Below are 22,992 nucleotides of genomic sequence, written 5' to 3'. Positions count from 1 at the left end.
TTGGGTCCCAAGCATGACAGGGGAGTTCTCGAGCATCCAGGAAGAAAAGTAGCTAATGGAGCCTGGTCTTCCCAGAACGGAAGGTGACACAGAAAGGATGAGAAGAGAAGAAACTCACAGTTGGTGTCAGTCTTCCTAAGGCTTTTGTGTGCTCTGGGAAAGCGTTGTCCATAAATCAATGTCGACAAGCCAAGTTCGTTTTAACTCTTATCCTATGACTATGTCCAAACCTGACCCCTCATCTTTATTTAAAAAAAAAAAAAAACACTTTAGCACCACCCCAGGAATTCCATGTTATTTAAAATGTGAGTGCTGTGAGTGCCACTGGTCCCAGCACTTTGGGAGGCTGAGGAGGGCAGATCACAAGGTCAAGAGTTTGAGACCAGCCTGGCCAACATGGTGAAACCCCGTCTCTACTAATAGAAAAATTACCCAGGCATGGTGGCATATGCTTGTAGTCCTAGCTACTTGGCAGGCTGAGGAAGGAGGATCACTTGAACCTGGGAGGTAGAGGTTGCAGTGAGCCGAGATCATGCCACTGCACTCCAGCCTGGGTGATAGCTTGAGACTCCGTCTCAAAAAAAAAAAAAAAAAAATGCTGGTCGAGGTGGCATGGCTCACAGCTGTAATCCCAGCACTTTGGGGGGCTGAGGCAAGCAGATTACCTCAGGTCAGGAGTTCAAGATCAGCCTGGCCAACATGGTGAAAACCCCATCACTATTAAAAATACAAAATTAGCCGAGTGTGGTGGTGCATACCTGTAATCCCAGCTACACAGGAGGCTGAGGCAGGAGAATCGCTTGAACCTGGGAGGCGGAGGTTGCAGTGAGCCGAGATGGCACCATTGCACTCCAGCCTGGGCAACAAGAGTGAAACTCCTTCACAAAAAAAAAAAAAAAAAAAAAAAGAAAAGAAAGAAAAGAAAATGGGGCCGGAGCTGGGTGCAGTGGCTCAAGCCTGTAATCCCAGCACTTTGGGAGGCCGAAGCGGGTGGATCACCTGAGCTCAGGAATTTGAGACCAGCCTGACCAATATAAAGAAACTCTGTCTCTACGAAAACTACAAAATTAGCTGGGCATGGTGGCAGTCGCCTGTAATCCCAGCTACTTGGGAGGCTGAGGCAGCAGAATTGCTTGAACCCAGGAGGTGGAGGTTGCAGTGAGCAGAGATCACGCCATTGCTCTCCAGCCTGGGTAACACAGCAAAAAAAAAAAAAAGAAAGAAAGAAAGAAAAGAAAATGGGGCCGGGTGCTGCGATGGCGATGGCGATGGCTCACGGCTGTAACCCCAGCACTTTGGGGGCCGAGGCAGGCAGATCACCTGAGGTCAGGAGTTCGAGACCAGGCCAACATAGTGAAACCCCATCTTTACTAAAAATACAAAAATTAACCGGATGTGATGGCAGGCGCCTGTAATCCCAGCTACTCGGGAGGGTGAGGCAGGAGAATCACTTGAACCCAGGAGGCAGAGGTTGCAGTGAGCTGAGATTGTGCCATTGCACTCCAGCCTGGGCAACAACAGTGAGACGCCGTCACAAAAAAAAAAAAAGAAAGAAAGAAAGAAAAGAAAATGGTAGTAGACCTGTACTTGATTTTTTATTTTATTTTATTTTTTGAGACGGAGTCTCACTCTGCCTTGTGACTCTGGAGGTCACAAGTGCCAAGTGAGTCTCAATGGGCTAAAATCAAGGTGTGCAAATGGCTGTTTTCCTACTGGAAGTGCTAGGGAAAAAATCTGATTTCTTGCTTTTTCCAGTTTCTAAAGCCTGACTACATTCCTTGGCTCATGGCCCCTTCCATCTCATTTTTCCTTTTTTTGAGACAGAGTCTTGCTCTGTCACCCAAGCTGGAGTGCAATGGCTTGAACCAGGGAGGCAGAGGTTGCAGTGAGCCAAGATCGTGCCACTGCACTACAGCCTGGGTGACAGAGCGAGACTCCGACTCAAAAAAAAAAAAGAGAAAGAAAAAAAAGAAATGTGGCCAGGCTTGGTGGATCATGCCTGTAATCCCAGCATTTTGGGAGGCCCAGGCGGGCAGACCATGAGGTCAGGAGATGGAGACCATCCTGGCCAACACGGTGAAATCCCATCTCTACTAAAATACAAAAAATTAGCCGGGCGTGGTGGTGGGCAACTGTAGTCCCAGCTACTTGGGAGGCTGAGGCAGGAGAATGGCGTGAACCCGGAAGGTGGAGCTTGCAGTGAGCCAAGATGGCGCCACTGCACTCCACCCTGGGCAACAAGGCCAGATTACGTCTCAAAAAAAAAAAAAAAATTTATGTATTTGTATTTTGTTGGTGAATATATGAATGTAGTAAAAGCATGTTTTATGCTTTTACTACATTTAAATACACTCTAATTCCAATGCCTCTGACAGTTTGGAATGGAAACTATTATCTTTATTTTTATTTTTTTTAATTGATTTCGAGACAGGGTCTTGCTCTCCCACCCAGGCTGGAATGCAGTGGCACAATCTCTGTTCACTGCAACCTGCATCTCCTAGGGTTAAGTAATCTACCCATCTCAGCCTCCTGAGTAGCAGAGGATAAATACCAATTTCAAAATAATGTCCATCTTGGCCGGGCACAGTGGCTCATGTCCGTAATTCCAGCACTTTGGGAGGCTGAGACGGGCGGATCACTTGAGCCCAGGAATTCAAGACCAGCCTGGCCAACATGGTGAAATCCTTGTCTCTACAAAAAATACAAAAATTAGACAGGCATGGTGGCATGCCCCTGTAATTCCAGCTACTCAGGAGGCTGAGGTGGGAAAATCACCTAAGCCAAGAAGTTGAAGTTGCAGTGAGCTGTGATGGCACCACTACACTCCAGCCTAGGTGACAGAGCAAAACCCTGTCTCAAAAAAAAAAAAAGAGCATGAACTCTAAAATCCAAGGGCTTTACGACTTACAGGCCAGTGACACTGGGAAAGTTACCTAACTTTTCTATGCCTCACTGGAAAAACAAAGATAAAGATAATAGTCTCCAGGCTGGGCACAGTGACTAATACCTATAATCCCAGCCCTTTGGGAGGCTGAGGAGGGCAGATCACTTGAGCTAAGGAGTTCAAAACCAGACTAGGCAACATTGGAAAACCCTGTCTCTACAGAAAAATGCAAAAATTAGTTGGGCATGGCAGCACATGCCTGTAATCCCAGCTACTTGGGAGGCGGAGGTGGGAGGATTCCTTGAGCCTGGGAAGCCGAGGCTGCAGTGAGTCGAGATCGTGCCATTGAACTCCAGCCTGGGTGACAGAAGGAGACCCTGCCTCTAAACAAATAAATAAATAAACAGGGCCAGATGCGGTGGCTCAAGCCTGTAATCCCAGCACTTTGGGAGGTGGATCACGAGATTGGGAGGTGGAGGAGGAGGAGTTCGAGACCAGCCTCACCAACATGGTGAAACCCCATCTTTACTAAAAATACAAAAATTAGCCGGGCATCGTGGCACGCACCTGTAATCCCAGCTACTTAGGAGGCGGAGGCAGGAGAGTTGCTTGAACCCGGGAGGCGGAGGTTGCAGTGAGCTGAGATTACGCCATTGCACTCCATCCTGGGCAACAGAGCTAGACTCCGTCTCAATAAATACATAAATAATCTTCTCTCCAAACTGTCAGAGGCATTGCAACCAGGCGGGCTTCATCTTGAATAGGTACTGGGTAAAATGAGGCTGAGACCTACTAGACTGCATCCCCAGGAGCTTAGGAGTTGTTAGTCATAGGTAGAGATAGGAGGTCAGCACAAGATACAGGTCACAAAGACCTTGCTGATAATGGCCAGGTGCGGTGGTTCACGCATGTAATCCCAGCACTTTGGGAGGCCGAGGTGGGCGGATCACAAGGTCAGGAGATCAAGACCATCCTGGACAACGTGGTGAAACCCTGTCTCTAGTAAAATACAAAAAATTAGCTGGGCGTGGTGGCGCACGCCTGTAGTCCCAGCTACTAGGGAGGCTGAGGCAGGGGAATTGCTTGAACCCAGGAGGCGGAGGTTGCAGTGAGCTGAGATCATGCCACTGCACTCCAGCCTGGCAACAGAGCAAGTCTCCGTCTCAAAAACAACAACAACAACAACAACAACAACAACAACAACAAAAAACAGCATGCAACAAAGAAGCTGGCCAAAAACCAACAAAACCATGATGGCAACGAAAGTGACCTCTGGTTGTCCTTACTGCTCATTATATGCTAATTGCAACATATTAGCATGCTAAAAGACACTCCCACCAGCACCATGCAAATACCATAGGGATGCCCACAGGTTACCCTGCACAGTCTAAAAGGGTCTAAACTCTCAATTCTGTGAACTCCCACCCCTTTCCCACAAAACTCCTGAATAATCCACCCCTTGTTTAGCATATAATCAAATAACCATAAGTCAGCCCATGCTGCTGATCTGTCTATGGAGTAGCCGTTCTTTTATTCCCTTTTGTTTTTTTTTTTTTTGAGACAGAGTCTCACTCTGTCACCCAGGCTAGAGTGCAGTGGCATGATCTCAGCTCACTGCAACCTCCTTCTCCCAGGTTCAAGAGATTCTCGTGTCTCTGCCACCCAAATAGCTGAGATTACAGGTGTGCGTCACCAACTCCAGCTAATTTTTGTATTTTTAATAGAGTCAGGGTTTCGCTATGTTGACCAGGCTGGTCTCAAATGCCTGACCTCAAGTGATACGCCTGCCTCGGCCTCCTAAAATTCTGGGATTACAGGCATGAGCCACCTCACCAGGCCTATCCCTTTACTTTCTTAATAAACTTGCTTTCACTTTACTAAGTGGACTTGCCCTGAATTCTTTCTTGGGCAAGCTCCAAGAACCCTCTCTTGGGGTCTAGATTTGGACTCCTTTCTGGTAACAAAGCCATTGTTATGAAGATTACATATGTTAATATTTAGAAAGCAATCAGAAAAACAAAATAGGCTGGGCATGGAGGGTCACACCTGTAATCCCAGCACTTTGGGAGGCCGGGGCTGGTGGATGGCCTGAGGCCAGGAGTTCGAGACCAGCCTGGGCAACGTGGCAAAACCCTGTCTCTACAGAAAATACAACAAATTAGCTGGACATGGTGGCACATGCCTGTGGTCCCAGCTACTTGGGAGGCTGAGATGAGAGGATCGCTTGAGCCCAGAGGCAGAGGTTGCAGTGAGATGTGATCATGCCACTACACTCCAACCTGGGTGACAGAATGAGACCCCATCTCAAACAAACAAACAAAAAAAGATGAATATGTTTATTAAATAAGTTAAACAAAACATATAGTTTCAGGATTAAAAATAATAAAATGGGCCGGGCACTGTGGCTCACGCCTGTAATCCCAGCACTTTGGGAGGCCGAGGAGGGCAGATCACAAGGTCAAGTGATCAAGACCATCCTGGCCAACATGGAGAAACCCCGTCTCTACTAAAAATACAAAAAATTAGCTGGGCGTGGTGGTGCCTGCCTATAGTCCCAACTACTCAGGAGGCTGAGGCAGGAGGATCGCTTGAATCTGGTAGGCAGAAGTTTCAGTGAGCCGAGATTGCACCACTGCACTCCAGCCTGGCAACAGAGCTAGACTCCATCTCAATAATAATAATAAAATGTTCAAAGGTACAAGGAAAGCATCTGGTATGTTGTATATGGTTGAACAGAGTCTTAGGAACAATTGTGTTACTGAAACCATCTTTGCAAAATTATGACTGAAACAGTGAAAGAGATCTAACTTAACTGACTTCATTTAGCTTTTAACCTACAAGCTGTCCTTGTCCATTCCTGGGCGTAGGCTGAACTAACTTTAGGAGAAGCTTAGTTTGTAGTTTATGGTTTAAACAAAGACGGTAACAGCCCTTTCCCAAAGCAGACCTCCTTCTTGCCTGGGGACTAGACTGCCTTTGTAGGACTAACATTAGCCACAAGATTAGAAATTATGTTTTAGGAGTCATGCAGCTGGAGGCTACAGGATTCTGACCCTCCCTAAACTGCTCCTAAAATCAGTGCTCGAGATATTTTGCAGACCCTGCACTTGATGGATTAGCTGGCCCCACCCAAATCAAAAACTGGCTCATCTGATCTTGTGGCCCCCACCCAGGAACTGACTGAGCTCAAGAAGACAGCTCCAATTCCACATCATTTCATCTCTGACCAATCAGCACTCCTGGATCACTGGCTTCCCCCCACCCACCAAGTTATCCTTAAAAACTCTGCTCCCCGAATGCTGGGGAGACTGATTTGAGTAATAATAAAACTCCAGTCTCCCTCACAGCCGGCTCTGCGTGAATTACTCTTTCTCTATTGCAATTCCTCTGTGTTGTAGCACTCGAATATAAAATTTTCTGTTTTTTAATTCTCAGCAAGGCAAGGTACTTCTATACAAGGGTGAGCTCTCACCAACGGAGGAATTGTGGGCGCACATTTGGACAAGAGAGGGGAAGGGGTTCTTTTTTTTTTTTTTTTTTGAGACAGTTTCTGTCTGTCACCCAGGTTGGAGTGCAGTGGCCAATCTGGGCTCACTACAAGCTCCGCCTCCTGGGTTCACGCCATTCTCCTGCCTGTAGCTGGGACTACAGGCGCCCACCACCATGCCCGGCTAATTTTTTTGTATTTTTAGTAGAGACAGGGTTTCACCATGTTAGCCAGAATAGTCTCAATCTCCTGACCTCCTGATCCGCCTGCCTCAGCCTCCCAAAGCGCTGGGATTACACGCACGTGGCCCCTGCTGCTGTGTCGTTCCCCTATTGGCTACTGTTAGACAGCCCAGGCTAAGCTAATTCTGATTGGCTAATTTAAAGAGCGCTTTGTAGCAGGTAACCGGAATGAGTTAGGGTGGAGCAGGTGATCAGAATGATTTAGGGTGGAGGTGATCAGAATGAGTTAGAGTGGAGTAGGTGATCAGAATGAGTCAGGGTGGAGTAGGTGATCAGAATGAGTTAGAGTGGAGTAGGTGATCAGAATGAGTCAGGGTGGAGTAGGTAATCCGGATGAGTCAGGGTGGAGTAGGTAATCAAAAAAGGTTGCTTTACGAGGAAGTTTAAAAGTAGAAGGCAAAGAATTGAACATACTGACATATTAATTCTTTGAAGAGAAATTTAGAATTCATATTCAACAACTTCCTCCTCTTGCAATTTTTTTTTTTTTTTTTTTTTTTTGAGACGGAGTCTCGCTCTGTCGCCCAGGCTGGAGTGCAGTGGCGCGATCTCGGCTCACTGCAAGCTCCGCCTCCCGGGTTCACGCCATTCTCCTGCCTCAGCCTCTCCAAGTAGCTGGGACTACAGGCGCCCGCCACCATGCCCGGCTAATTTTTTGTATTTTTTAGTAGAGACAGGGTTTCACCGTGGTCTCGATCTCCTGACCTGGTGATCCACCCACCTCGGCCTCCCAAAGTGCTGGGATTACAAGCGTGAGCCACCGCGCCCGGCCTCCTCTTGCAATTTTTTACAGCTTTCTCTTCAAACTTATTTAACATGTCTTGACTTAGTTGTTCTGCTTGATTTTCCAAAAGAAGAAGCTTCTCTGGATAAGGTGGAGGATAGTTAAGGGAGGTTTTAGTAAGTGCCGTTTCTATGAGCCTCTGCATCAACCCAGGTTGCATGGTATGACACAGCACCCGAGAAGAATAAGCACACCTATTATGGCTACGAGGGAGGAAAGAATTGAGGCTATTATTCCTTTCCATTTACCAAACCACTTCTCTAGCCATCCTGTAAAGGGGTCATTTGCCTCTGAGTTGCTGGCTAACTCATTGGATAGAGCAGTCAGACCTTGCAATGCCTTTGTTATACTTCCATCAGGGGCGGTGTTGTTTGGGATGAAGATGCAACATCGAGTTTTAATCATGATGCAAACTCCTCCTCTTTTTGCTAATATCATGTCTAAGGCTATCCTATTTTCCTAAGCCATCTGGCTAGTAGCCCCTAATTGCTCAGCTATTCCTTTAACAGCATCTCTAGTGTAGTTAATAAATCCGTGTTGGTTGTAATAGATGTAGTTTATCCAATCTACATTTTTGTTAACTGTCACTCACCAAAATACTGACTCAAATCCTGCAGCTATTTGATTTTGGGCCTTAAATTGATCTGGTATTCCCCGTGGGACTCCAATTGTGTCTAAATAGACGTGAGAGTCGAAAGACCCATAAGGGGCTTCTCTCACTTTACAATGTCTTATTTTTTCTTCCTCTGGTTGATGAAATGCCAGGATGAAAGGGATAGCCAATTGGACTAAAGCACAAGTGCCACTCTAGTTATTCGGCAGAGTGTCCATTAAAGGTCCACCACAATACCACCACACATCCACTCGGGGATGAACAAGGGCTGAATGATTGGTAAGCTCTTGAAAGTTCTTAAGCTCACTGCATCCCTTCAGGTCTCCAAGGAATGCTGTTTCCTCCCTGTTGTGGGAGACACGAAGTGAACTTAGTGTTGGGAGACAGAAGCTGGATGGCCCTCGGGGCTGACCCACAGGGTGTGGAACTTCAGGATATAGCAGAGAGAGAGCTTGGCATGGCTTGTTATCCCAGGCTGTAAAATCCTGCAAAAGAGCTACCATGCAGCCCATGCCCAGTCTGCTGGAGGACCACCCTAGTGGAAAGGGGACAATCTGAGCCTCTGGCCTGCCACACACACAAGCATAACAATTGCTTTTTTTTTAACATGCAGACGGAATATTTGATCCATTCCAACCAGGCATTTACATCTTGGTATCCTATCTCCATTGCTAAAGTTTGTTTTAAGTGTTTAACTTCTACCATCACTATCTTGGCCTTGTCGTTAGATGGAGGAGGAACAATGGTTCCATTGTAAGAGGTTTTAGAAAAAAGTTTAGAGGCAGGTTCAGGTGGCGGGGGATCAAAGAAACACATTTCAAAGAATCCAATAGGGTCTGTCCCTGAAACCTCAGCCCCCATACCATAAAACCAGCTGAAAGAACGAAACAGGCTTAGAAAAAGGGGAGAACTTTGGGGGCTCAAAATAATAACCTGTATAGGGTTGCACTGGTTTAGCTGACAGTTAGCGGGGCTGTCCCTTTAGTAAAATGAATGTATGGTTTTAGGAAATTATAAAAACTGGTTGGGGCACTCCATCCTTGCTCTTTGGTGGTTCACAGAACATTGGACCAACTACGGCATAAAAGCTCTACATCGGTGGGGCAAGACTCCTGGTTGCCACTGGGGTCTTTACTGAAATCTCCCCGGATTAAATGGTCCCAATTCACTAATGCCCAGTCTGAGGAGAGCCAGGAGGGACAGAGGTACTTTTCTGAAGTAGAGAGCCGTCTTTGACTTAACAAATCCCTACAGAGTATAACACGGCAAGCATCAAATGCAATAGTTTAAGGTGAACTTGACTTGGTTACGTTAATAACTAGATGGTCAGCAATAGAGCGAGGAAAGAAGAAAAAGTAATAGAATAGATGAAAGAGAGTTAAATTCTTCTTAGCTTTAGTTTGGTAGGGTTTTCCCCTAGGACTACAGCCCATGACTCTGGAGTCCATCCTCTCTCTGCTGCGTGGACTGCGGTTTTAGTCGTGAGGAGCACTAAGTAAGGACCTTCCCAGGCTGGCTCAAGCTTCTCCTCTTTCCAGCTCTTAATGAGGACGTGATCTCCAGGCTGATGTTGATGCACCAGGAACTCCAAGGGTGGCACCTGTGCTAAAAAAAACCTTTAGTTTTAAGAGAAGAGAAAGTAGAAGATAGATCAAGTATATAATTTGTAAGGAATTGGGTCTTTTGTTTCAAAGATAGGAATATCAGTAGTGGAGTGCAAATAAAGTAATCCATAGAGCATCTCATAAGGAGAAAGACCAGTGTCTTTCCGTGGTGCAGTTCGAATTCACAGCAGGGTATAGGAAGACACTTGGTCCACGGCAACCAAGTCTCTAAGACTAATTTGGTTAAGTGGTTCTTTCGAGTCTGATTCATTCTTTCTACTCTCCCTGATGAGGGTGGGTGCCAGGGAGTATGGTGTTCCCATCTAATGTCTAATGTTTGGGATAGCTTTTTAATAATGTGTGCAGTGAAATGAGTTCCATTGTCTGAGTCAAGATTTTCTTTTCTTTTTTTTTTTTTGAGACGGAGTCTCGCTCTTTCACCCAGGCCAGACTGCAGTGGCACTATCTCGGCTCGCTGCAAGCTCCGCCTCCCGGGTTCACACCATTCTCCTGCCTCAGCCTCCCGCGTAGCTGGGACTACAGGCACCCGCCACTGCGCCCGGCTAAATTTTTCCTATTTTTTTTTTTAGTTGAGATGGGGTTTCACCGTGTTAGCCAGGATGGTCTCGATCTCCTGACCTCCTGATCCGCCCGCCTCAGCCTCCCAAAGTGCTGGATTACAGGCATGAGCCACCGTGCCCGGCAAAAAAAAATATAAAGATTTTCTATTAGTCCAAACCTAGGTACTATATTTTCAATTAGGGCCTTAACTACAATATTGGCTGTTGCATTTGAAAAGGGATAGCTTCAATCCAGTGAGTGAGGTGGTCTACTCCTACTAGTAAATATCTCAGATGACCGATTGGAGGCACTTCTGTGTAATCAACTTGGATACTTTGGAATGGCCTTAAGCCCGGATTCCTTCTGTTGAGAGGTAATCTTTTTATAGTATGTCTGTTAGTTTTCTTACATACTAAGCAACTATCTGTAACCTGTTTGGCCAGGGTATAAATTCCTATACAACCTTAAACCCTGAGAACCGCATCACACATGGCCTGAGGCACCCAGTGGGTCCCCTGATGTAGCTGGAATAAGACTTCCCTCATAAGTGGTTTAGACATTATTTCTCTCTGGTCTGGCAGTATCCACTTTTCTTCTGAATTCTCTTTAGCACCTATTTTTATTAGTTTCTCTTTCAGTGGAAGAAAAAAATGGGGATTACAGTAGGAGGAGGCAGGTAGGGAGTTAAGTGAAAACTACGCATTTCAGAAGACACAGCAGCCTGCTTGGCTACCTGATCTTCTAGGTTATTTCCTTGACTTTCAAAAGAAAGGTTTGTCTGGTGTCCGGGAACATGGACAATAGCTATTTCTTCTGGCAACTGAAGATTATTCAATACTTGGATGATCAGCTCCTTGTGAACAAGGTTTTGACCTTTACTATGAATGAGACCTCTTTCAGTCCAAATTTTCCCAAACATATGGGCCACTCCACAGGCATACCTGGAATCTGTATAGATGGTTCCTTCCTGGTTCTGTAAGTACTTTAAGGTTTGGCTGAGTGCAAACAGCTCACATGTTTGAGCAGACCAACTGTTGGGCAATTTTCCAGATTCTATTTCTATGAGAGTTTCTCCATCAATCACTGAATACTCATTATGTCTTTTTCCCTCAATCACCTGGGAGGCACTTTCTATGAATAAATGCCGTCCAGTCCAGAAGGGGGTTTGTCCTAGGTCTGGTCAAACCTTTGTATGGCAATCAATTAAATCTAAAAAAAAAAAAAAAAAAAAAAAAAAAAAAAATTTTTTTTTTTTGAGACGGAGTCTCGCTCTGTCACCCAGGCTGGAGTGCAGTGGCGCGATCTCGGCTCACTGCAAGCTCCGCCTCCCGGGTTCACGCCATTCTCCTGCCTCAGCCTCTCCGAGTAGCTGGGACTACAGGCGCCCGCCACCACGCCCGGCTAACTTTTTGTATTTTTAGTAGAGACGGGGTTTCACTGTGGTCTCGATCTCCTGACCTCGTGATCCGCCCGCCTCGGCCTCCCAAAGTGCTGGGATTACAAGCGTGAGCCACCGCGCCCGGCTCAATTAAATCTAAACATGTGTGTTCCCTCCATAGATTTGGATTCCCTGTTAGGAAACCTGCTGGGTTGAGTGAATTATCAGAGGTCAATGTTAAATCATCCTTTTCTAACAGAATGGCCTCATACTTTAAGATTCTCGAGTCAGTAAGCCATCTGCCTGCTCTCTGGTTTAAGATAGTTCTAACTTGGTGAGGAGTGCTTACTGACAATTTTCCTCCAAAGGCTAACTTTCTGCTTTCCTCGACTAGTGTTGCCACAGCCACAATGGACTGGATGCATTGAGGCCATCCACAAGTGACTGGGTCCAACACCTTTGATAGGAAGGCTACAGGCTGCCAGCAGCCTCCATGTTCTTTTTTTTTTTTTTTTTTTTTTTTTTTTTGAGACGGAGTCTCGCTCTGTCGCCCAGGCTGGAGTGCAGTGGCGCAGTCTCGGCTCACTGCAAGCTCCGCCTCCCGGGTTCACGCCATTCTCCTGCCTCAGCCTCTCCGAGTAGCTGGGACTACAGGCGCCCGCCACCACGCCCGGCTAATTTTTTGTATTTTTTTAGTAGAGACGGGGTTTCACTGTGGTCTCGATCTCCTGACCTCGTGATCCGCCCCCCTCGGCCTCCCAAAGTGCTGGGATTACAAGCGTGAGCCACCGCGTCCGGCCTAGCCTCCATGTTCTTGAGTCAGCACTCCTAAAGCTACCCCACTATCCACATTAACAAAAAGGTGGAATGGCTTTTCTAGGGAGGGTAAGGCAGTTATGAGCCTTTCCTTCACTTCTAGACTTTTTTTTTTTTTTTTTTTTGAGACGGAGTCTCGCTCTTTCACCCAGGCTGGAGTGCAGTGGCGCGATCTCGGCTCACTGCAGGCTCCGCCCCCCGGGGTTCACGCCATTCTCCTGCCTCAGCCTCCCACGTAGCTGGGACTACAGGCGACCGCCACCTCGCCCGGCTAATTTTTTGTATTTTTTAGTGGAGACGGGGTTTCACCATGTTAGCCAGGATGGTCTCGATCTCCTGACCTCGTGATCCGCCCGCCTCGGCCTCCCAAAGTGCTGGGATTACAGGCGTGAGCCACCGCGCCCGGCCTAGCTTCTAGACTTGATCAACTTCCTCAGAAGTCCACAGGAGATGGTTCAACTTCTCCTGGGCAAGTTTTTGATATAACGGTTTACTGTGCAGTGCATGAGTCAATCCATAAGTGGCAGTATCCGACTAACCCTAAAAATTTCCTGAGTTCTTGTTTAGTTTGCGACAAGGGTAAGGGACACCATTCCCTCGATTCATTCGGGCCCTATTCTTCACTTGTCTGCACTTATTAAGTGGCCTAAATATTTAACTTCGGGCTCTACCTACTGAAGCTTTATTTTTGAGACTGGCAGCCCCTCAAACTGCAGATAGCTAAGAATATGTGTAGAGAAGTCAGTTACCTTCTCTATATCTTCACCAGATATAAGAATGTCATCTACGTACTGAAGAAGGCATATTTGTTCTGGTATGACAACTTTTTCTAGTACAGGTTCTAAAATTTGGCCAGAAAGATTAGGGGAGTCTGTGAACCCTCGGAGCAAGACTGTCCATCGAGATATTGCTGTTTCTGCCCTGAGTGACAATCCTCCCATTCAAAAGCAAATATATTTCAGCTATCTTCAGCCAGGGGACATGCCCAAAAAGCATCCTTCAAATCTATTACAGTAAACATTGACGATTATATGGAATTTTGCTAAGAATGGTGTAAGGATTGGGGACAATGGGGTTGGTAGTCTGGACTATTTGGTTGATAGTTCTAAGGTCCTGAACTAGCCGGTATGACCCATCTGATTTCTTGACTGGCAGTATTGGAGTGTTATAAGGGGACATACAGGGCTCAAGAATCCCATCCTTAATAAGGTCTTTGATTGTAGGTTTCAACCCTATCCTACCTTCTAGGGGAATAGGGATTGCTCGCTTCCTTCTTACTACTTTTCCCGGGGTTTTTAGCTTGATGTGGATCGGAGGGACTTGGAGTTTCCCTCGGTTTCCTTTTTTGGACCAGATATCAGGATTAATATATTTTTCATCTGCAGTGGTGAGTAGATTTAATGAGGTGAGGAATCCTCTTGGGCTGACTTGTAGACCTATGCCCAACTTTAACATTAAATCCCTCCCCAGTAAATTAGTTCCTGCTTAGGGGATTAACAAGAACGTGAATATAAGCTGAGCGATCAAAATTTATTAATTTATCAAAAAGGTTGTGATAAGTTGGCTCTGTCTAGGCAACAGGCAAGGTGAACACCTTGGGCAGTTACATTACTGGAAAGGAGTCCCAGTCCAGATCCCAAAAGAGGGTTCCTGGATCTTGCACAAGAGAATTCAGAGCGAGATCATAAAGTGAAAACAAGTTTATTAGGAAAGTAAAGGAATAAAAGAATGGCTACTCCATAGACAGAACAGCCCCAAGGGCTTCTGGTTGCCCATTTTTATGGTTATTTCTTGATGATATGCTAAACACGGGGTGGATTATTCATGCCTCTCCTTTTTAGACCATATAGGGTAACTTCTTTTTTTTTTTTTTTGAGACGGAGTCTCGCTCTGTCACCCAGGCTGGAGTGCAGTGGCGCAATCTCGGCTCACTGCAAGCTCCGCCTCCTGGGTTCACACCATTCTCCTGCCTCAGCCTCTCCGAGTAGCTGGGACTACAGGCGCCCGCCACCAGGCCCGGCTAATTTTTTGTATTTTTTAGTAGAGACGGGGTTTCACTGTGTTAGCCAGGATGGCCTCGATCTCCTGACCTCGTGATCCGCCCGCCTCGGCCTCCCAAAGTGCTGGGATTACAAGCGTGAGCCACCGCGCCCGGCCCATATAGGGTAACTTCTGATGTTGCCATAGCATTTGTAAGCTGTCATGGTGCTGGTGGGAGTGTAGCAGTGAGGACGACCAGAGGTCACTCTCATCGCCATCTTGGTTTTGGTGGGTTTTAGCCGGTTTCTTTACTGCAACTTGTTTTATCAACAAGGTCTGGCCGGCGTGGTGGCTCATGCCTATAATCCCAGCACTTTGGGAGGCTGAGGCCAGAGGATCACCTGATGTCAGGAGTTCAAGACCAGCCTGGCTAACATGGTAAAACCCTGCCTCTACAAAAATACAAAAATTAGCCGGGCTTGATGGCGGATGCCTGTAATCCCAGCTACTCGGGAAGCTGAGGCGGGAGAATCTCTTGAACCCAGGAGGCGGAGGTTGCAGTGAGCCGAGATTGCGTCACTGCACTCCAGTCTGGGCAACTGACAGAGCGAGACTCCATCTCAAAAACAAACAAACAAAAAAACAAGGTATTTATGACCTGTATCTTGTGCCGACCTCCTATTTCATCCTGTGACTAAGAATGCCTTAACTTACTGGGAATGCAGCCCAGCAGGTCTTACCTTTTTTTTTTTTTTTTAAGACAGAGTCTCCCTCTGTCACCCAGGCTGGAGTGCAGCGGCGTGATTTCAGCTCACTACAACCTCCGCCTTCCAGGTTCAAGAGATTCTCCTGCCTCAGCTTCCCGACTAGCTGGGACTACAGGTGTGCACCACCATGCCTGGCTAATTTTTGTATTTTTAGTAGAGACAGGGTTTCACCATATTGGCCAAGCTGGTCTTGAACTCTTGACCTCAGGTGATCCGCCCGCCTTAGACACCAGTGATGGGAGACCGAGGCACAAGAATCGCTTGAACCTGGGAGGTGGAGGTTGCAGTGAGCCGAGATCACGCCACTGCACTCTAGCCTGGGCGACAGAGCGAGACTCTGTCTCAAAAAAAAAGAAAAGAAATTTTAAATAGTTTAAGGATCACATGTATTGTTTACATCCACGTTATATGTTGTTATATACATTTCATTTTAATAAAGGGTTATTTCTGTCAACCTTAAAAAATATATTGAGGGAAAGTTTGTTTGTTGAATGGTAATGATTACCAAACATTCTGTGGTTTTTGGCTCTAGGGATTCCCTCGGACTCTTCATCTTCGTTTTGCCCCGTAGGCATTTGCTGACTTTATTGGCATGTGGCATCCCCACAGCTCCCAGCACCCCCGCTAGGGCCTTTTCCACTCCCGGCCACGTGGCCCCACCCACCTAGCTCTCATCTCCCTTCCAGGGCGCTTACTGTCTGTACAGCGTCTTCGTTTTCTTCTTGGTTTTTCCTTAGTTTTCTTGACAAACAGGCAACGCTTTCGTCGTTTCCAAGAGCGTGAGCCCCTAGGGCGTAAAAACGGGAGGCTCACGGTTCTTTGCTATTACTCTGGGCCAAGTCAATACTTGTGGAATTAAGTTTTACCACCAGAGGAGGCAAACTCAAAGACAGCTTTAACGAAAGAAGCGCGGGCATTCTGCGACGATGGAGTGTTCTCGGGCACCCTTGGGAGGATGGATCCCGTAGACCCGGAGCTGCCGGGCTCCCGCTCCGTGCGCGTCTGTCCCCGTCCCTGCCGGGTCCCCGCGCCCTCGGGCCGCCACCGCCTGTGCTCGCCGCGCTCCTCCCCGCGGCCGCAGGGCGCCGGCTCTGCCCGCAGCTGGGGCCCTTCTGCGCTGTGGACAAAGGGGCTGGTGTCCCGCCGCCCAGGCCAAGCCTTTTCCTGCCCGCCGCCGAGCGGCCTCGGCCAAGCCCCGGCGAGGCAAACCGGCTCGTGACCGCGCGTGTGACGCCTGCCTGTGGCCCCGCTCTCGAGTGGGCCGCAGAGGTGGGGATCCGTCCCGCGGGCCCAGCCCGCCTAGCGCGAGCCTCTCTGGCCGGAGCCCGTGGGTAGAAAGGCCTGGGGCACAGCTGTGTATCCCACCAGGTGCTTCTGGGCGCGCTCGAGCTGAGTCCAGGCACAGCCTTCTGATTTGGGGCTTGTGGGGTTTGAGAGGACCAAATGTAAAATTACTTTCTGCCTTTTAATGATCCAGAGGCTTCCCCAACCTCTCTGTGGCTTAGGGAGGGCCCAAAAGGCTTCTCTCCTTGGCTCTTGTTCTGCCCTAGGGAAAAACTGAGGAATTTGGAGAAAAGGAGAGGAGTGGTGGCTAAGATTTACTGAACTTTGGCCAATTGTCAGGAACTCTTCTAGGCACTTAGATACTTTGTTTTAGTTAATTCTAAAAAGGCATTATGAAATAAATATTACTAGTGTTTTCCTCTGTGCGCCCTAGGCACTTACTTAATACTCTCACCAACCACCAAATCCCCAGTTATAAATTTAACTAGACCCCTCCTTTCCCTTACCCCCACACCCAATTAATGAATATTCATTGAGTGCCTACTAAGTGCGAAAGCACTGAGGATACCATAATAAAAAAGACAGGTCCCTGTGTGCACACAACTTATATGGAGAGGAAAGGGAAGGGGGAGAGTGAATTTTTTTTTTTTTTTTTTTATGGAGTCTTGCTCTGCAGCCCAGGCTGGAGTGCAGCGGCTCAATCTCAGCTCACTGCAAGCTCCGCCTCCCGGGTTCACGCCATTCTCCTGCCTCAGCCTCCCCAGTAGCTGGGATTACAGGGGCCTGCCACCACGCCCGGCTAATTTTTTGTATTTTTAGTAGAGACGGGTTTTCACCGTGTTAGCCAGGATGGTCTCAATCTCCTGACCTCGTGATCTGCCAGCCTCGGCCTCCCAAAGTGCTGGGATTACAGGCGTGAGCCACTGCGCCGGGCCAATTTTTTTTTTGTGTGTGAGACAGAGTCTCGCTGTGTCACCCAGGCTGGAGTGCAGTGGCACAATCTCAGCTCCCTGCAACCTCTGCCTCCCAGGTTCAAGCGATTCTCCTGCCTCAGCCTCCAGAGTAGCTGGGATTACAGGCGCATGACACCAGGTCCGACTAATTTTTGTATTTTTAGTTGAGCTGGGGTTTCACCATGTTGGTCAGGCTGGTTTTGAACTCCTGACCTCAAGTGATCCGCCCACCTCGGCCTCTCGGGATAATTATAATTACAAAACAGGAACAAGAACCCTGAAGACAAATTCCACAGGTGCTGGGGGCAGCGGCTTCATAACCAAAGGAGTGCTGACCTGGTCTTCGTCAGGAAGGCTTGCACAGCTGTTGCAATACTCTGGGTGAGAGGGGAGGCCTCAGGATGCTGATAGCTGGGGAAGGACCCATGCAAAAGCAATAGGAGAGTGGAGTTAACAGAACTTAGAGACAGAAAAGTCTATCCAGACTACTCCCCCCTATCTTCTGGTCCTCAAAACCTCTCAGCTACCCCTACCTTCCCACTCTGGGGCAGTGGAAAGATGGAGGAATTATGTAGATCCCTGGGTTTTCATCCCAATTGTGCCCCTCACCCCTTGCTTTGTGACACCATGAACAAATCATTCTTCTCTAAAGCCTTGGGAGACCTTCATTCCTTTCATGCCATGCCTTGCCATAGCGTTCCTCAAACCTTGGGAGAACGTTGCAAAAAAAATGTACCACGAACATATAGGAAAACAACATTATACATTTATAGTAATTCAATTAGTGTAGCAGTGACACTGGCACATGGAATTGGGATGAACAACCTAGCAACCAAAATAGATATGGGAGTTTAGATAGATGAATGAGGCTATATAGAGAAATATAGATAGATTATTCAAGAAATGCTGGCTGGGTGTGGTGACTCACACCTGTAATCTCGGCACTTTGAGAGGCCAAGGTGGGCAGATCGCTTCAGCCCAGAGTTCAAGACCAGCCTGGGCAACAAAGCAAGACTCCATCTCTACAAAACTTAAAAACTGGGCTGGGCGCGGTGGCTGAAGCCTGTAATCCCAGCACTTTGGGAGGCTGAGGTGGGCAGATCACGAGGTCAGGAGATCGAGACTATCATGGCTAACATGGTGAAACCCTGTCTCCACTAAAAATACAAAAAATTAGCCCGTTGTGGTGGCACGCGCCTGTAGTCCTAGCTAATTGGGAGTGTGAGGCAGGAGAATCACTTGAACCTGAGAGGCGGAGGTTGCTGTGAGCCGAGATCACGCCACTGCACTACTGCACTCCAGCCTGGGCGACAGAGCGAGGCTCTGTCTAAAAAAAAAAAAAAACTTATTATTATTTTTTGAGACAGAGTCTCGCTCTGTCGCCCAGGCTGGAGTGCAGTGGCATGATCTCGGCTCACTGCAAGCTCTGCCCCCCAGGTTCATGACATTCTCCTGCCTCAGCCTCCCAAATAGCTGGGACTACAGGCACCTGCCACCACGCCCGGCTAATTTTTTTTTGTATTTTTAGCAGAGACAGGGTTTCACCGTGTTTGCCAGGATGGTCTTGATCTCCTGACCTTGTGATCTGCCTGCCTCGGCCTCCCAAAGTGCTGGGATTACAGGCGTGAGCCACTGCACCTGGCCAAAAAAAAAAAACTTAAAAATTAGCCAGGTGCAGGCCGGGCGCGGTGGCTCACGCTTGTAATCCCAGCACTTTGGGAGGCCGAGGCGGGCGGATCACGAGGTCAGGAGATCGAGACCACGGTGAAACCCCGTCTCTACTAAAAATACAAAAAAAATTAGCCGGGCGTGGTGGCGGGCGCCTGTAGTCCCAGCTACTTGGAGAGGCTGAGACAGGAGAATGGCGTGAACCCGGGAGGCGGAGCTTGCAGTGAGCCGAGATTGTGCCACTGCACTCCAGCCTGGGCGACAGAGCGAGACTCCGTCTCAAAAAAAAAAAAAAAAAAAAAAAAAAAAAAAATTAGCCAGGTGCAGTGGCGTGTGCCTGTAGTCCCAGCTATTCGGGAGGATGAGGTGGGAGGATCACTTTGCTATCACTTTACTCCAGCCCAGGCAGAAACAGAGCAAGACCCTGTATCAAAAAAAAAAAAAGAAGAAGAAAAGAAATGCTCATAAAATATTGATTGTTCAATAAATGGTGGTGTTGGGACAATAAAAAGGTATCTGGGAAAAATAACTTTGAATCTCTACATCACTTCTTATTCGACAATAAATTTGATATAAATCAACATGAAATATTGAAAAATAAACTTTATTATTATTATTTTCTTTTTTGAGATGGAGTCTCATTCTTGTCCAGGCTGGAGTGCAATGGCACGATCTCGTCTCACTGCAACTTCCACCTCCTGGGTTCAAGCAATTCCCCTACCTCAGCCTCCCAAGTAGCTGGGATTACAGGCACCCAACAGCACGCCCAGCTAGTTTTTTTTTTTTTTTTTCGAGATGGAGTCTTGCTCTCTCACCCAAGCTGGAATGTAGTGGCACGGTCTCGGCTCACTGCAACCTCCCCCTCCTAGTTCAAGCGATTCTCCTGCCTCAGCCTCCAGAGTAGCTAGGATTACACGTGCCTGCCACCATGCCCGGCTAATTTTGTGTATTTTTAGCAGAGACGGGGTTTCACCGTGTTAGCCAGGCTGGTCTCAAACTCCTGACCTTGTGATCCGCCCGCCTCGGCCTCCCAAAGCGCTGAGATTACAGGTGTGAGCCACCATGCCCGGCCATTCTTGCCTCTTTGAGACTCACTTTTCGAAACTGCTGTTGTTAGATGATCCTTATAAACATGTTGCTGAGGGAAAGAAGCCAAACACAAGGTAATCAGATCTACATGACTCCATTTATATACTTTTAAAAGGAGCTACACTGATCCATGGTGTTAGAGATCAGGATAGAGGTTACCTGTGGGGAGTAGGGAGGAGGCAGAGATTAAGGCAGGTCCCAAGGGTTGCTTCTGGGTTGCTGTTAATGCTGTTTCTTAACCTGGATGCTGGTTCTTTGGATCTGTTTGTGAAAATCCTTTTTGATCCAGTGTCTCTTTTTTTTTTTTTTTTTTTGAGACAGAAAATCCCAAAGTGCTGGGATTATAGGTGTGAGCCACTATGCCTGGCCCTTTTTTTTTTTTTTTTTGGAGATGAAGTCTCGCTCTGTCACCCAGGCTGGAGTGCAGTGGTGCCATCTCAGCTCACTGCAACCTCCGCCTCCAGGGTTCAAGTGATTCTCCTGCCTTAGCCTCCCAAGTAGCCGGGATTACAGGCGCCTGCCACCGCTCCTGGCTAGTTTTTGTATTTTTTAGTAGAGATGGGGTTTCACCATGTTGGCCAGGCTGGTCTTGAACCCCTGACCTCAGGTGATCCACCCGCCTCAGCCTCACAAAGTGCTGGGATTACAGGCATCAGCCACCGCCCCCAACCAATAGTGAAGGTCTTTTCAATCAATAATTCCCAGATGTTATCTCACAGGTAATCACTACCTGCAGTGAAAGCTAATCACAGCAGGAAAGATTCTGAAAGCTACTTGCCTGGAAGTTTTTCAGGTCTCATGATCTACATGGGAACCAGAATTTGGAATACCAGCAACAGGTTTTTCAGGATATTTGCTTTCAGAAGCAGCCACCCTATTCCCCTGCCCTCAGCCAGAAGCAGCACAATACCTGTGGCCCTCCCAGTCTCCCCACACTCCTCACTAGCATGGGTGTGGTTCCTGCGCCTCCTGCTGCATGTCCCATGAACTTGCTGTAAAAGCTTCTTTTTTGTTGTTTTGTTTTGTTTCTGAGACAGAGTCTTAATCTGTCACCCAGGCTGAAGTTTAGTGGCAAGATCTCAGATTACTGCAACCTCCTCCTCCCAGGTTCAAGTGATTCTCATGCCTCAGCCACCCAGTAGCTGAGACAACAAACCTGCGCCACCAAGCCTGGCTAAATTTTTTTGAATTTTTAGTTGAGATGGGGTTTCATGTTGCCCAGGCTGGTCTCGAACTCCTGGCCTGAAGTAATCCACCCGCCTCAGCCTCCCAAAGTGCTGGGATTACAAGCTGGGCATGGTGTCTCACCCCTGTTATCACAGCACTTTGGGAGGCTAAGGCAGGCAGATCACTTGAGGTCAGGAGTTCGAGACCAGCCTGGCCAACATGGTGAAACCCTGTCTCTACAAAAAATACAAAAAATTAGCCGGACACAGTGGCTCGTGCCTGTAGTCACAACTACTTGGGAGGCCAAGAGACTCAATTAAACCTGGGAGGCAGAGGTTACAGTGAGCCAAGATCACACCACTGCACTCCAGCCTGGGCGACAGAGAGAGACTCGAGACTCTGTCTCAAAAAAAAAAAAAAAAAAAAAATACACGCCACTGTGCCCAGCTGAATATTTGCATTTTCAAAAGATCAATGGTGATTATCTCTAGGTGGTGGGAGTATAGGTAACTGGCACCTTTTCTTTATTATTTTTTGCATTTTTATTTTTATTTTATTTTTGAGATGTAGTCTCGCCTGTCACCTAGGCTGCCGCGATCTCGACTCACTGCAACCTCTGCCTCCTGAGTTCAAGCAATTCTCCTGCCTCAGTGTCCTGAGTAGCTGGGATTACAGACACGCGCCACCACGCCCAGCTAATTTTTGTATTTTTAGTAAAGACGGGGTGTCACCCTGTTGGCCAGGCTAGTCTTGAACTCCTGACCTTGTGATCCGCCCACCCAGGCCTCCCAAAGTGCTGGGATTACAGGCGTGAGCCACTGCGCCCAGCCGATTTTTTGCATTTTTCTAACTGCCCACGGTGACTCTGTATTATCTTCAGTATAATAAGATCCATTGGGATCCTGTATCTAATTACAAAAGCATTTTGTGCTCAATGCAGAAAACTTGGAAAGCACAAAGAAGAAAGTCCCCTTAACCCCATCATTTAAAGATAACAGCTGTTACCGGGCGTGGTGGCTCACACCTGTAATCCCAGCACTTTGGGAGGCCGAGGCGGGTGGATCACGAGGTCAGGAGATTGAGACCATCCTGGCTAACACGGTGAAACCCCGTCTCTACTAAAAATACAAAAAATTAGCCGGGCGTGGTGGCGGGCCCCTGTAGTCCCAGCTACTCGGGAGGCTGAGGCAGGAGAATGGCGTGAACCAGGGAGGCGGAGCCTGCAGTGAGCTGAGATCATGCAACTGCACTCCAGCCTGGGGGACAGAGTGAGACTCTGTCTCAAAAAAAAAAAAAAAAAGATAACAGCTGTTAACATTTTGGCATATGTCTTTCCAGATTTTTCTCTATGTAAAAATCTTTCATCTTTGTGATCTCAAAAAAAGTAAACATTTAAGAGACAAAGCTGGGGCCAGGTGTGGTGGCTCAGGCCTGTAATCCCAGCACTTTGGGAGGCCAAGGCAGGCAGATCACTTGAGGTCATGAGTTCGAGACCACCCTGGCCAACATGATGAAACCACATCTCTACTAAAAATATAAAAATTACCTGGGCATGGTAGTGATCTCCTGTAATCATCCCAGCTACTCAGGTGGCTGAGGCACAAGAATCGCTTGAACCCAGGAGGCAGAGTTTGCAGTGAGCCAAGATCACACCATGCACTCCAGCCTGGGTGACACAGTGAGACTGTCTCAAAAAAAAGAAAAAAAAAAAAAAA

Source organism: Symphalangus syndactylus, chromosome 5 (genome assembly GCF_028878055.3).
Source record: "Symphalangus syndactylus isolate Jambi chromosome 5, NHGRI_mSymSyn1-v2.1_pri, whole genome shotgun sequence".
Lineage (NCBI taxonomy): Eukaryota > Metazoa > Chordata > Mammalia > Primates > Hylobatidae > Symphalangus > Symphalangus syndactylus.
This window is presented reverse-complemented; position numbering follows the sequence as displayed.